Source organism: Rhodnius prolixus, unplaced genomic scaffold (assembly GCF_049639745.1).
Source record: "Rhodnius prolixus isolate KJV_2025 unplaced genomic scaffold, Rpr scaffold_27, whole genome shotgun sequence".
Taxonomy (NCBI): Eukaryota; Metazoa; Arthropoda; class Insecta; order Hemiptera; family Reduviidae; genus Rhodnius; species Rhodnius prolixus.
In genome coordinates this window covers 572,159-586,178 of record NW_027411607.1, presented here as the reverse complement: position 1 = coordinate 586,178, position 14,020 = coordinate 572,159, and the positions used below count along the sequence as shown (strand labels likewise).

The 14,020-nt window shown below is 33.1% G+C and overlaps 1 long non-coding RNA gene across 1 annotated transcript; it reads right to left on the bottom strand.

The window, feature by feature from the left end:
- Positions 1-4,207: 4,207 nt before the first annotated feature.
- Positions 4,208-5,419, bottom strand: LOC141455182 (uncharacterized). Its single transcript, XR_012459156.1, has 2 exons — positions 5,116-5,419; positions 4,208-4,463 (listed from the first exon to the last, which is right to left on the bottom strand). It is a non-coding gene; the product is annotated as an uncharacterized lncRNA (long non-coding RNA).
- Positions 5,420-14,020: the final 8,601 nt, after the last annotated feature.

Genomic DNA, 14,020 nt, shown 5'->3' with positions numbered 1-14,020 from the left:
ATGATAATCGGTAAGTAACTCAATTCTGGTTTTTACCTCCCATGTAGCACAAGCAGTAACATATTCCTGTAATTCCTTATCTGGAGCATTACTTTGAATAGGTAAAATACCAATATGTAATGATGGTTGAGCATGACCTGAATTTGGAGGAAAAAACGGAATTAGAAGATTTATGGGCTGATATATGTAAAGAATCGAATAAAAAAGCGTTGTGGATTTTGGGCTTAAAAAAATTAACGCATCGGCAGATCGGGTTATACGAAACAGTGGATCGGTTACTCGGGCATCATTTGTACGGTAAATCGGAAGATATGAGATATATCAGCACCACGTTTCGCGAGAATAGAAAACTATGTTTAAAACCGTATAATGAACTAAAAAATATGCCGGCTAATTCCACGGATATATATTTGAAGTCATGGCTGAACGACTATTATCCGAATCGACCCGACAATCTAGAAACATTAAACTTGTACGATTTCTGTCGTTATCACGATCTTTCCCGCGATCAATTAGAAGCCGAAAACCGAATAAAATTAAAAAATAATGTTAAGAAAGCGCGGTAAACCTTACGTGATTCAACACCCCATTTACAAAACGTTAAATACAGAACAAGTCCGCAATAAGTATTATCATTCCCTTTTACTTCTTTTTAAACCGTGGCGAAATGAATCGGATATTTTAAAAGGTTTTCGGACGTACCAAGAAGTGTTTGACCATTATTCCGCGGAATTAAAAGAGGCCATGACTTACCAAGATAAATTAATTATGATTGAAGAAGGAATCAAAGAACTTCAGAGTAAAATTGCGGAATTCAAAGAAGAGAATTTCATTAATTTAGAAGAGGATAATATTATCCGAGAAGTGCAGGATGCAGACGTGGCGATGTTGGAAGTTTGCGCGGCGATGTATACTAACATTGATGATCGTGATAGTAAATTTAATTTAAACGAAGATCAGAGCCGGATTTTTAATAAAATATCTAAAACACTTATCGACCAAAGTCAAAAAAAATGCAATAGTCAAATAAAATTATTCGTATCTGGTGTAGGCGGTACGGGTAAATCGTATCTCTTAAAAGCGTTAAAAGTTTGGATTAATAATACATTTCCGCCTAAGAAAGACACTGTTTCAGTGGCTATAACGGCTCCGACCGGCCTGGCTGCATATAATGTAAATGGCGTCACCATTTACCGGTTTTTATCGCTCCCGGTAGAGCACCATCAAACCGCCGAATATAATAAATTAAACGTCGAAAGCTGTCGGGCGATTAGGCACGTTCTTCAAGACATGAAATTGTTGATAATAGATGAAATTAGTTTAGTTTCGAGTCTCGTTTTCGCTTATATTCATCTTCGGTTGACGGAAATTGCCAAAAATAATGAACCATTCGGAAATTTTAATATTTTACTTTTCGGTGATTTGTTACAATTGCAGCCAGTTAAAGGTAATCAAGTTTTTAAAAAATTAACTCGCATCGAATGCAAATCCAAACTTGGGTCTATCGGTTCTGCTGATCTTTGGTCGATGTTCGAATACGACGAATTAAAAATTAACGTGAGACAGAAAAATGATAAAAGCGGTTTCGTAAACACTTTGCTCAATATTCGGCCAGGTAATATCTGCGCAGAAGACATCGCACTATTAAACTCGCGTGTTTTGCCAAAAAATGATTTAAATATTGTAATTGAAAATTATAAAGAATTACTCGATTCCGGTAAAAATCCGTTATGTCTCTTCGCGACTAAAGCTCAGTGCACAACTTTTAATAAACTTTATTCAGATAAATTTGCGAAAGAAATAGTCACAATAGATAGCATCGATGAAATTGATTATAATTTTAAACTCTCGAATAAAAAAATAAAAGATTTGAACGTTTTAATTAATAAAATTAATTAATTTTATAGGTTTTATAAAAAGTTGTACTATCTACTTTTTTTATGGATGCCCCGGATACATCCTTAAAAGTATATTTGTTACCTATATTTTCGTTAATATTCGGTAATAATTTTACATTTAGATTTACATTCGCGTACAACGGGTTAATTTTTTTTAAAGCAGCAATCGCTTTGTAAATTTTATTCGCGCTCTCTAAATCTCGCCATATGACTCGGTTTTGAGTAGGTACGCCATTAACCAGTACAACCACTTCATGATTTTGGGGCAATTCATTCGGAAGTAGGTCCACGTTTTTCTGCTAAGGGAGGGGTAAATAAGAGACGCGACCCTTTAACCCTTTAAGTTTTTCACTGACCGCAATTTTCCCTTTTTTCGGTTGGAGACGAATTACACATTGGAACGATTTAACTAATTGGGTCAGCATTGTTTCGAAAATATTCAGCTTACCAACTTCTTCTGGCACGGTATCTACTTCTAAACAGTTATACGCGGCGCGTCCGGGAATACAATTTTGATTCAATTTTCGTGCACAGTATGTACAAATTTTAAGACCGCGTCGGCGAATATTATCATAGTTTTTATTAATATTAAGAATTATAGATTGCCATGATTTGTTATTGTTTTTCTTAAAATTTACAAAATCTTTTAAATCCTCGTCATAAGTTAACATATTGCAACACGCGCAAAAATTCTCCGGAAAAGGACAGACTGTACGTTTTAAGGAAGATAAGTTTTTTTTATATTTATGCAGAATATTTATTTCATTGTTGTCGCAACTAGTAGATGGTACGTACTTCTTAAATTTATTGGTGTCGATTTTAAGTGTTCCGAGAAACTTTTTTAAATCTTTAACGGACCGTAAAATAGAGTCGACATTATTTGCTTTATTAATTCTTGTACTTACACGATTAATTTTGAAAAATAGATTATGTATGATGTAAATCTGTCTTTTTATGTTCCTAAACGCGGTGTAATGTACCGACAATTCTGAAAGAAGTTGTAGAAGTGTACTGCATTTGAATATACTGTTGTGTGAAGCGCAGTGTATGGTGTGACCTTTTTTATTGTGATGTCTGTACCGACATGTGTTTGCAAGCTTTTTGATTGACACAGTATTTATACCGCCGTGAACAAATTCAACTAATTTATTTAAAATAGTGCTCATACATTGTTTTGAAAATTTACACGTGATACCGCAAGGCCATTCTACAATATTATTACCTTTAGTAATGTACTTTTTTAAATTGTGTGCGTTCACGAAAACGTGCTGACTATTAGCAAGTAATGTATGACCGGGAGGAATCGCGCTATAAGAGCTTTCGAAGAAATAAGGTTCAGAATGTGCAGTGTGTTTCTGTTTACCTCCGAATACTTTCACGATATTTTTATCGTTAGAGTTTTAATTTTATTGATTTCGAACTTATTAACGGCCTCATCAACAACGGCTTTTAATTTATTGTTTAGAAATCTTAAGTATGATCGAGCGATTCCGACTAAATGATTAGAATGTTTTATCAGGTAATAAAACACTGTGCGTTTAGTTTTATTTTTGACAATATAATGTTTATTAACTTTACTATTTAGCTTTAAATTTGCACATAATCTGTTAATTAACGCGCATTCACCTTGAAACCTATTTATCTTTTTTCATGTCTGTATCCGTTTTTTCAATAAATTAGCGAATGACACCGAGGGCTTATTTACGTTTTGCCGAGTCAAAAAGTACCGGATATTTCTTTTTAAGTTGATAACAGCTCGATTTCTTCCATCATAACGTTTTTGTCTACTGCTGACTTTGTTTCTTTTCTTTTCATTGTACTTTCTTTGTGTTTCAGTCTTCTTTTCACTGTTTATTCTTTCTTTTTGTTTTTGCTTCCTTGCTATGCCAACTTTATGGACAACATTGTATACTCTTTGCTTCTTTCTTTTTTGTTCTGAATGAGCTGTGTCATATTCTCTCTGTTTCTTCTGTATCTCCTCTTTATGAGATAAATTATACTCTCTCTGTTTTTTGTTTATTTCCTCTTTATGAGATAAATCGTACTCTCTCTGTTTTTTGTTTATTTCCTCTTTATGAGATAAATCGTACTCTCTCTGTTTTTTGTTTATTTCCTCTCTATGAAATAAATCGTACTCTTTCTGTTTCTCTTGGATTTTTTGTTTATGTTCTAAATTGTACTCTTTCTGTTTCTCTTTAATGTGTTCTTTATGTTCTAAATTGCACTTTTTCTGTTTCTCTTGGATTTTTTCTTTATGTTCTATATTGTACTCTTTCTGTTTCTCTTGGATTTTTTCTTTTTGTCTAAAATTATATTGTTGCTGTTTTCTTACTATTCCCTCGCGATTTTTAACGTAGTACCGTTGTTGCTTAGTGGCGGCGGGAGTCACAGTAGTGTAGTTCTCGAGCTCAGCAGTGCTGTCAATTGTCTGTCTAATGCCCGTTACTAAATTTTTAATTATTTGCTTTCTTTTTCGATATTTAGAAGGCATTTTTGTAAAAATATAAACATAAGTAAATAATTAATATAGAAGATAAATACTTAACGTATATTTTTTCTTAGATTCTGAAAACAAAAACAAAAATTATTTTTTAACTTTGTAAAAAGAAGTGAAGGAGTTGAAAAAAGAATGTGGAAGTATCTTCAATCTTGGAAGTTTAGGACTCATGTAATCGTATTTCACACTAAATATAATAAAGCACTTTGACAAAATGTTTCAAATAAAACCTATTTATTGAAGTATAAAACTAAGCTCTAGTAATCGTGAAAGTGAAAAACTACTTAGTAAAGTGGTTGACACTTTCGGTAACAAGTTTATTATCGACTTGAACTAATTTGGGCGATTGGAATATTTTCCTCACCAGAAGCAGGCAAAAAAACTGTTGCAAGTAGATCAAACAAAGGTGACACACTCCGAAAAACAGATAGAAATAAATAAATAAATTAGGGGATCCACATCTAAAAACTACATCAGGCAGGTAATTACTTTATTCTTTTGATCAAGCAACTAAAACAATCTAAGCAATATAATAATAACTTGTCGAAATAAGAAACTGAAATTTAACAATTAATCAGAACTAGGCTTAGTTTTTGACGAGACATCAGCAATTAAGGTGCACTCAATCTTACTAAAACAAGCTTCTCACGAACTTTGAATATTCAGCTACTTTTTGAAGTAAATTATATGAAACTAAGAAATAACAAAATATCTACTTACAAAATTAAGAAGAATGTATGAATATGAAGTCTTCAACAAAGTTGCTTAATAAATAATAATATCGCAAAAATTGCTAGCACTTATTTCAACAATTGTTAAAAGACGTTTGATTTAGGTTAGGTTTTATCTTTACTTCTATTTTACAGTGTGTACAAACCATAAAGGAGAGGGGAATCACACTATTATAACCTTTATTAAGTAAAACACTATTTTTTTGTTCACAACCTCAGACAAAATAATAAAGTATAGTAAAATATATTTTATTAAGTTAGGAATTAGTTGTAAATATATTATCAGTATAGACATATCGTCTTTCTTTTTAAAATTTTAGAAGTTTTCACAGTGGGGCGCGCTAGTTGATGTAGATAGCAGGTAACAATGCAAAATAAATAATACGGTGTGTCTGCGTGCTTTTTCAAACACTGGTGTAATATTTATAATAATTAATAAAGATTTTTGAACAAACCTGTAATAATAAAGTCATTGTATGTTTATTTTTTAATTTTAAACATTCTTTTGTGTTTAATTGTTCATGAAAATCAGATCACCCATCGATAATTTGAAACGATTGCAATACTTTCCCTTAGTAGAGTAAGAGCAAGATGGCACTCGCAAATTTTATCAAATTCGGGCCAAGGTTTACCAAGTTAATAATGATAATTTTAGAGTGGCTTAACTTAGGTGAGGCAGACTCCCCTTCTTGACTATCTTCTTATCATTTTCCAAAATATTCTAAACCATTAAAAGTCTATTCTGTAAAGTTTCTATTCTGGTTTACAGGTTTTGTCAACATTTGGGATAAGCAATAGTTTTATGCACTGTACTTTAATACTTTATATTATTATTATACCAAGTTAGTGGTAGGTATCTCAAATCAAATTAGTATCAAATTAATGAGTAGAAGATAAAGACTAAAGAAAAGTTAGGGAGGAATGTTGCCAAGTTGTTATGAAGAAAATGCAGACTGGGAAAAGTTATGGGGGATTAGTGAACAACTAGCCGGAAGGTGTAGAATGAAAATAAAAAAATGTTATAAGTTATGTGGGAATGGTAACAAATTGGTGGTAAGAAAATGGATATTGAGAGAAATGTTATGGGATGAAATGATGAATGATTTCACATCCCATGAAGAGGTACAATAGAAAGAAAATTGTGATCACATTACCTTCTAGTAAGAGCGGTGAGATAAATTGTGATTACATTGCTTCCTCTGAGGGATTTAAGAGAAGTAGAGCTCTGATCGCAATAACCTCTTCCAAAGAGGGGAAAGAAAAGTTATCTACAATTAAAGTTCTTCACCCTAAAATTTAAACTGCAATAACGGCATAATTGCAATACATCCCCTTTGTAGGTGTGAGATCAGAAGGCACTTAAGTGTCACGCACTCTAAATTCTTCTTCTTGCGAAATTTAATCAAAAACGGGTGAAAATTCACAGTGTTATTAAAATGATTAATAATAATATATTAGTTTGAGGCGGTATTATTTACGTAAGAAAACTTCCCTCAGAAAGTATATAATGTGTCGAGACCCTCAAAAGTCATTTCTACATTAATTCTCATTCTAATGGCGCTCTATTCATGAAAATCAATTCACGCGTTGATGATTTGTAACGTTTGCAATACTTCCCTTTAGTAGATGTTAGAGCGTGATGGCACTTTAATGTCACGTAGGAAAGCTTCAACTACCCCTACATGCTAAATTTTATCAAAATCTGGCTCAAATTTTCAGAGTTATTAGTAATAATAGTTTTACAGTGGCCCTTACGCGCGTGGGGCGAACTCCCCTCCCAAAGATGCCCTCTAAAATTTAAATCTACATAAAATTTGGAAAATAATGACACTTCACGAAAAGCGGTTCTATAGCGACGACCGATTAAAACGATTGCAAAACTTCCCCTTAGCAGGTGTAAGAGCAGAACGTCGCTTTAGTGGTACGTAGGGGAGCCCGAACCCTTTCACCCTCCCAAATTTTATCAAAATCGGGCCAAGATTTACAGAGTAATTAGTAATAATAATTTTAGAGGGGCCCTTACATAAAGGGGGCTAACTCCTCTCCCATTTGATGTACGGCGCCAAGACCCCCAAAAGGCACATCTACATAAAATTCCGAATCGAATGAAACCTCATTCATGAAAATGAGTTCGCGCGTTTAGGCGCTACGTTGTTTACAAAAAAGGTAACAACAACAACAACAACAAGAAGAAGAACAAGAACAAGAACATTTTTTGATAAAGCCGTTTTTGCTCATTTTCGGCAACTTTTTTCTCGAAACCTATTAGATCTGGGTTGTTGCAAAAAAATTACAGTCATAAAGGAGGGTTTGCCCTTTATTTTAAAGAAAATTTGGGAATTTTATCTTTTATAGAAAAAGAGAAAAAAATTGTCAAAGTTGGGTGTTTTTCAACGTTACGCTTTTTCGTGCAGTTTTTGATGATCAACCCTTATACAACTGTCCTACCGGACAGTTTTAATACAATGTAGCATTGTCAATACGTACATATATAAACATAAAGTGTGTACTTACCAGGCGAATCACATTTTGAAGAATTCCTATCGGCGCAACAACCAAGTGATCAAGAAATTGAAGAAATGACAGTGAATCATTCTCATGAAGAATTACCTGTATCCCGTATACGTCGGGAAACAGCTGCAGGCAATCAGACAACTGCTATAAGTCGATCATCTGCGACAGGTGGTATAAATAATGATATTCGTTATATTTCTGCTGCTAAAGCAGGTTTGGCGCATTTTGCATTTGAACATGTGCATTTAATTAATACATGGGGTAATGCATATAAAGTGGCTAATCCAGGAACAGAGTTTAAAACAAAGGTTATGTTAACTAGTTTAGCATGTTTACCAGTATCTGCTGTTTGTTTTTGGATATCCTATGCCAGGGGTCGGCAACCTATTTCAAGTAGAGAGCCATTTCTCCTTAAATAATTTTAATAAATCTTACCAAGAGCCGCAAGGATGATAGTGTAAAAAACCTCTCTAGATCAATTGTATTCACAAATTATTATTTTATGACATTCAATAACATTTAAATGTTTTAAAACTGTCCGGTAGGACCAGTTGTATAAGGGGTCAAAAACTGCACGAAAAAGCGTAACGTTGAAAAACACCCAACTTTGACAATTTTATATACTTATTTTCACTTATTACAAAGTAAATAAACGAATAAATAATAGCTAAACCTGTATTTGAATGAAAATGGCGGCCTATATAATTACGTTCTGTATTTTAATATAATTCTATTCAATTTCAAACCTATCACATTTAAAATTCTTTTTGAAAAAATATCTTTAATAAATGAAATTTTCATTTCTTTCAATAAAATTGAAATATACAATATATTTTGGGCAGGCTGAAGAGCCACAAAATTTGGATAAAAGAGCCGCATGCGGCTCGCGAGCCGCGGGTTGCCGACCCCTGTCCTATGCGGAATATAAGAATTTAGGGTGAAGGGACCAGTAATTGACTGGGCACCAGTAATTGACATACCAGATATGAACTGGTATTATAAGGGATATGAGCCGTTTTTAGTGGTGATTCTTTCAATTTCGTTATTGAGAAGCCTTTAGGCAGCAGTTCCAGAAAAATATTAATTATTGGAAGGTTCCTTGGTATCAGTGGAAGGTTATTTGTGTTAAAAGTTCAAAATCAAGGAAAAAACAAGCCGTTGCTAAGGAGGATTGATAAGAAAATAATTTTTCTTTTTTCTTATTTTTCGTTTATTTGTTCATATATTCGGGTGGTTATCAATGTTCTGTTTTAATTAGTATCACTTGTAGATTTCATTTATGTAGTTTTTTTTTAATTATAAGAAGCATTGAGGATTAAAATGGGGCTGTCAATCACTGGTCCTTGAAACGGCAATCTGCCCAGTAATTGACATGTATGTCAATTACTAGTCCTACAGCTTTTTTTTTGAAACCAGTGATTGACTTCCAGGGAAAATGATAAGATAGGTTGATAAATTTTATTATAATTAAAAATTCAATGCATTGTAAAATAAAATCATTGATAAAAATCGGCAACATAAAATAAATACTAAAACTTCCAACAAAATATGTTTAAATTAATGAATTAGCAAATGTACGCCTTATTTCAAGAGAGCATGCAGAATGATTATTCTGTACAGAACAACAATGTATGAACAACAAACTGGAATAGTCGAGATCGCCGAACAGTTTCACGAGGCCAACGTGAATGATAAAAACGACGCCCACTTATCGGAGTTTGAAAATCTCTCATTCTCCCTCAGTTTTGGGTCCTTGCCACATTCCAAAGAAGAAAAGAAGGAAATGGCTGAACCATAGAATTCCATCAAATAAAACGGCCAGGGGAAAAATGAAGCTCCCTCAAGAGAAGTACCAGGTGCGAAATTAAACATAAGTGGAGAAGTTGGTGACTTAGTGATGTTACACATTACTTACTTTTTAATCTAGTTTTTTTTTCATTGATGTTTCATTTTATTTATTACTGTTGTAAGTGCGAATGCTTACAACCTGAGGCGGGACGCGATTAACGTGCACACAGTGTATATATAAATGAGCCCAAGAGGTAACTCAGTAATAATAAACAATCAAATACTGTTTAGATGCAGAAAATAAGAATGAATTACATTCGGATAGTTTGGTTTCGAAGCAAATGACACTGGCAGCACAGATTGTGGAAAATATTAGCGAAGCGCTCCAAAAGAAGGGAAGCGTAGGAGAAATTTTGTTCACTAGAAAGCGAACCCAAGGACGCGTAGATGCCATCAGTAGCAACGTTATAGGCGGAATGGATAAAACAAGGATGTGACCACATAGTCTAATCGGAAGTAGAGAGTTTGGTAAAGTGAGAACCAAAAAAAAATTCCCAAAAAGAGGTTTAAGTAACAAAATATTTAGCGGAAACTAAAGGATAAGAGAGCGGAAGAGTCGAGAGAAAGAGATAAAAGCGAGCCGACAGTCATTGTGTACGATCTAACATGTATGTTAGCTAATATCTCCTTGGCACTATTGAAAGTAAGGGCTGTTATTCAAATTACCTGTCTTGGCTTGGGGAACTTAATTAAAACTGTCCAGTAGGACAGTTGTGTAAGGGTTGGTCGTCAAAAACTGCATAAAATAGCGTAATGTTGAAAAATATTAGATTATTTAGGTTTGCCTATTTAAAAACTGATTAATTATGAATAAGACCGATTTTTGTTATAAATCCAATTGAAAAAGTGATTTAGGTGATTTAAGTGATTTATTTAGATTTAAAAGTGATTTTGAATGCATATCTTATGTCGTTTCATGAATATATTTGTATGTCAATTACTGGTCCCACCCCATGTCAAACACTGGTTCCACCGAAAATTCGGTATGTCAATTACTGGGTCATTGACATACTTCCAAAAAAAATCATTTTTGGTTGACATAAAGATCGAATTTACTGCTTTTAAAATATTAATAAAATAAAATACATCCTACTGGAGCGGTACAATTTTACAACCTACACCTGGAGCCAAAATAACGGAAGTTATTCTACCTTAAACTCGAATTTTTTCTTAAGCAGTCAATTACTGGTCCCTTCACCCTACCTGATGGTACACGTATAGTACGTGTAGAATGTATTGTTACACCTAAAGGGTTTAAAACTAGTTTTGATACAGGTACTTCTATTACATCGTCTGCTAATAATACACAAGGTGTATTTGGTCAGTGTGCCGTTGGTTTGAATAATAAATTAATGATACGCAACTATGAAATTCAGCGTAATGCAACCGCGCCTATGGTCATTGATAATTTTAATGTTCCTAAAACTCATGATATTAGTGAACGGCTATGGGGACATCATATGTATGATGATAATTATGACGTTTCTATTCCAACGTGTATGGGTATTTCGCGTGCATTAAAATTATATGCTGGTATTTTGCAGCCATATAAAGATACTGATAAAAATAAACAAGTATCTGCTGGTTGGCCTGAATTAAATAAACATTTAAAAATGTATAATTATTTAGATCATATAGATATTCCTGTTGTTCATTATCATTATGATATTAAAACAAATGTATTAAAGGCTAAGCAAACGCAGGTAGATATTGATGATGCTGCGCATCATGAATGTATTATGGGTGGTGAGGATATTTCATTATATAAAGGAAAAGTAGATAAAGAGGCATTTACTATTACAAGAATAAATAAATTGAATAGTATTAAACGTACAGAGAATAGTTATGATAATTATATAAAAGAATGTGTTGAGCAATGTCATTCTGTAACTATATTAGATCATACACCTCCAAATTCAGGTCATGCTCAACCATCATTACATATTGGTATTTTACCAATTCAAAGTAATGCTCCAGATAAGGAATTACAGGAATATGTTACTGCTTGTGCTACATGGGAGGTAAAAACCAGAATTGAGTTACTTACCGATTATCATCAGGATTATATTCATAATTCCTTATATGGTCCTAATAGGACTCCATTTGGTAGTAAACCATTTGGTATTGGTATGATGTACAATAATAGTATTTTAGGGTTTGCACCAAATTTAAATTAAAGTCATATATATACACATATCCATTTATTTTGATCATTATGATACAGTATGTATTTATATATTTTATAATAAATCCAAATTAAAATTATTAATAACATCTGTCGCTGTTTGTGTATGGTCTTCCTCTAAATTGGCATGCATATATGTATAATCGGAGCCAAAGTCATAATCAATAATATCATCATCTGCATTAGGTGGTGTAGTGGCAGTTGATGTATTTGTTAACAACTGAAATAAACCTAATGGATGTATTTCAGCTGTTAATTGTTTAATATTGTTATCGATACGATGGGTCCAATAAAACCTACGAATGCGCGTTTGAAATTCAGGAGTCTTAGGGAATGGATCTCGGTTACAGGTAACAATGACAGGAGTACGATTAATGAGATTTTGGGATTCGTATTTAATATTTGCTGGTGTTGGTGTACCAGCAAATAATAACTTTAAGTTTTTTAAGGCCATTGGCTCAACATTCGGTTCATCAAATATCAGTAAATTACGACGTGGGCAATCCTGAAAAGGAAATTGAGAAAACCGATTGCTGTTGCCTATATATCCTGTATTAAACATGGTAGAGCAAAAGGAGGTATGTTGTTAGGATTTAGTAATGAGCTATCTGATTATATAATGTACGAACAGATCAACAATTTAATTGTAATTAAAATACGTAAGGATAATCAAACAGTTTCTATCTTGCCAATATATTTGAATTGTACTTCTTGGGGGAGGGACTTTAATAATTTATGTAAAAATTATGTTGAATTTAATTTAAATAACTGCGTTCTAATAGGGGATTGTAATGCCAGGGTTTCAAATTTTCAAATTCTGTCTGATGAGGTAAATCTAGAAAGTACACTTAATGAAAGAAAATCTAAAGACAAAATACTAAATGTTGAAGGTAAACAGTTTATAGAGTTTTGTGAGGATTATGGTCTGTTTATAATGAACGGTAGCACTGAAAACGATAAGGAGGGTGAGTATACGTTTGTCGGTCCGATGGGGAATTCGGTAATAGATTTATGTTGTGTTCCCTCTCATTGTCTTATGTATGTTAATAGTTTCAAAGTGTTGTCCGAGTTGTATTCTGACCATATGCCTATCGAACTGGGTCTAAAAATAGGTAAGGTTTTTACCGGAAGTAATACTGTTAGTAATATATTACCAAAGTTAATTTTCACTGAAAAAGATCGTAACTGCTATAAAAATAAATTAAAACTAGAAATGGAAAAACATTCTGATTTGCCATTGGAGAGTCAGAATGCGGTTAACTGTTTAGTTGAGAGAATTAAAAAAACGGCAGAATTAGGTAATAAACTTCACGAAAACAAGAAGATGATAGTTTTTAAAGAGGTTTGGTATGATTATGATTGTTTCAAGTTAAGAAAAAAAGTTTTTAAATTATTAAAATTATTTAGAAAGACGGACTCTGCCCTAGTAAAACAATTGTACATACAGACAAATAAAAGTTATAAAGAGTTATGCCATAATAAATACAGAGAATACTATGAGAATTTATTTTGCAAGTTAAAGCATACAAGTAACTCTAAAGATTTCTGGTCAATTACTAACTTATTTAAAAAAAGAAATAGAATTTTGTCACCTACTTGTACGCCAAATGAATTAGTGGACTATTTTAAATCGTTACTAAACCCGCCCTTAAAAAGTTTATTGGTTAGCTACGCAGAACCCCTTATACAAAATACCCATTTAGATAATATTATTACGATGGATGAGCTAAATAACGTGTTGTCGAAAGTTAAAGAAAACAAAGCTCCCGGTAGTGACAGAGTGCCCTACGAATTTTATATGAATGCACCAATCGAGTTTTTGCAGTCATTGTTAAATGTTTTCAATTCGATTTTTAACGATGGATCCATTCCAAATAGCTTTACTAGAGCTATTATTTTCCCTCTTTACAAAAAAGGCGACCCAAGTTTAATCTCAAATTATAGAGGGTTATCGTTTATCGATACAGTTGCAAAATTATTTTCTGGTATTTTGAAAAACAGACGGGAGCACTGGATAGACACTGAGGGTATTCTTCACGAATTTCAGGCAGGTTTTCGTCCGGGATATTCCACAACGGATCAGATGTTTTCTTTGTATAATATAATCCATTTACGGTGGACTCAGTCTGGGTCTAATAAAAAGTTATATGCCTTCTTTGTTGATTTTAAATCGGCATTTGATTGCATTGATAGACGTGCTCTTTTTTATAAGCTGTCTAATATGGGAGTTTCAACGAAAATGTTGAATTGTATAAAAGGCCTGTTTAGGGGTTCGGCTGCAGCAGTATGGATTAATCAGCGGTTAACTGAAACTTTTCAAATAGAAATGGGTGTTAAACAGGGATGT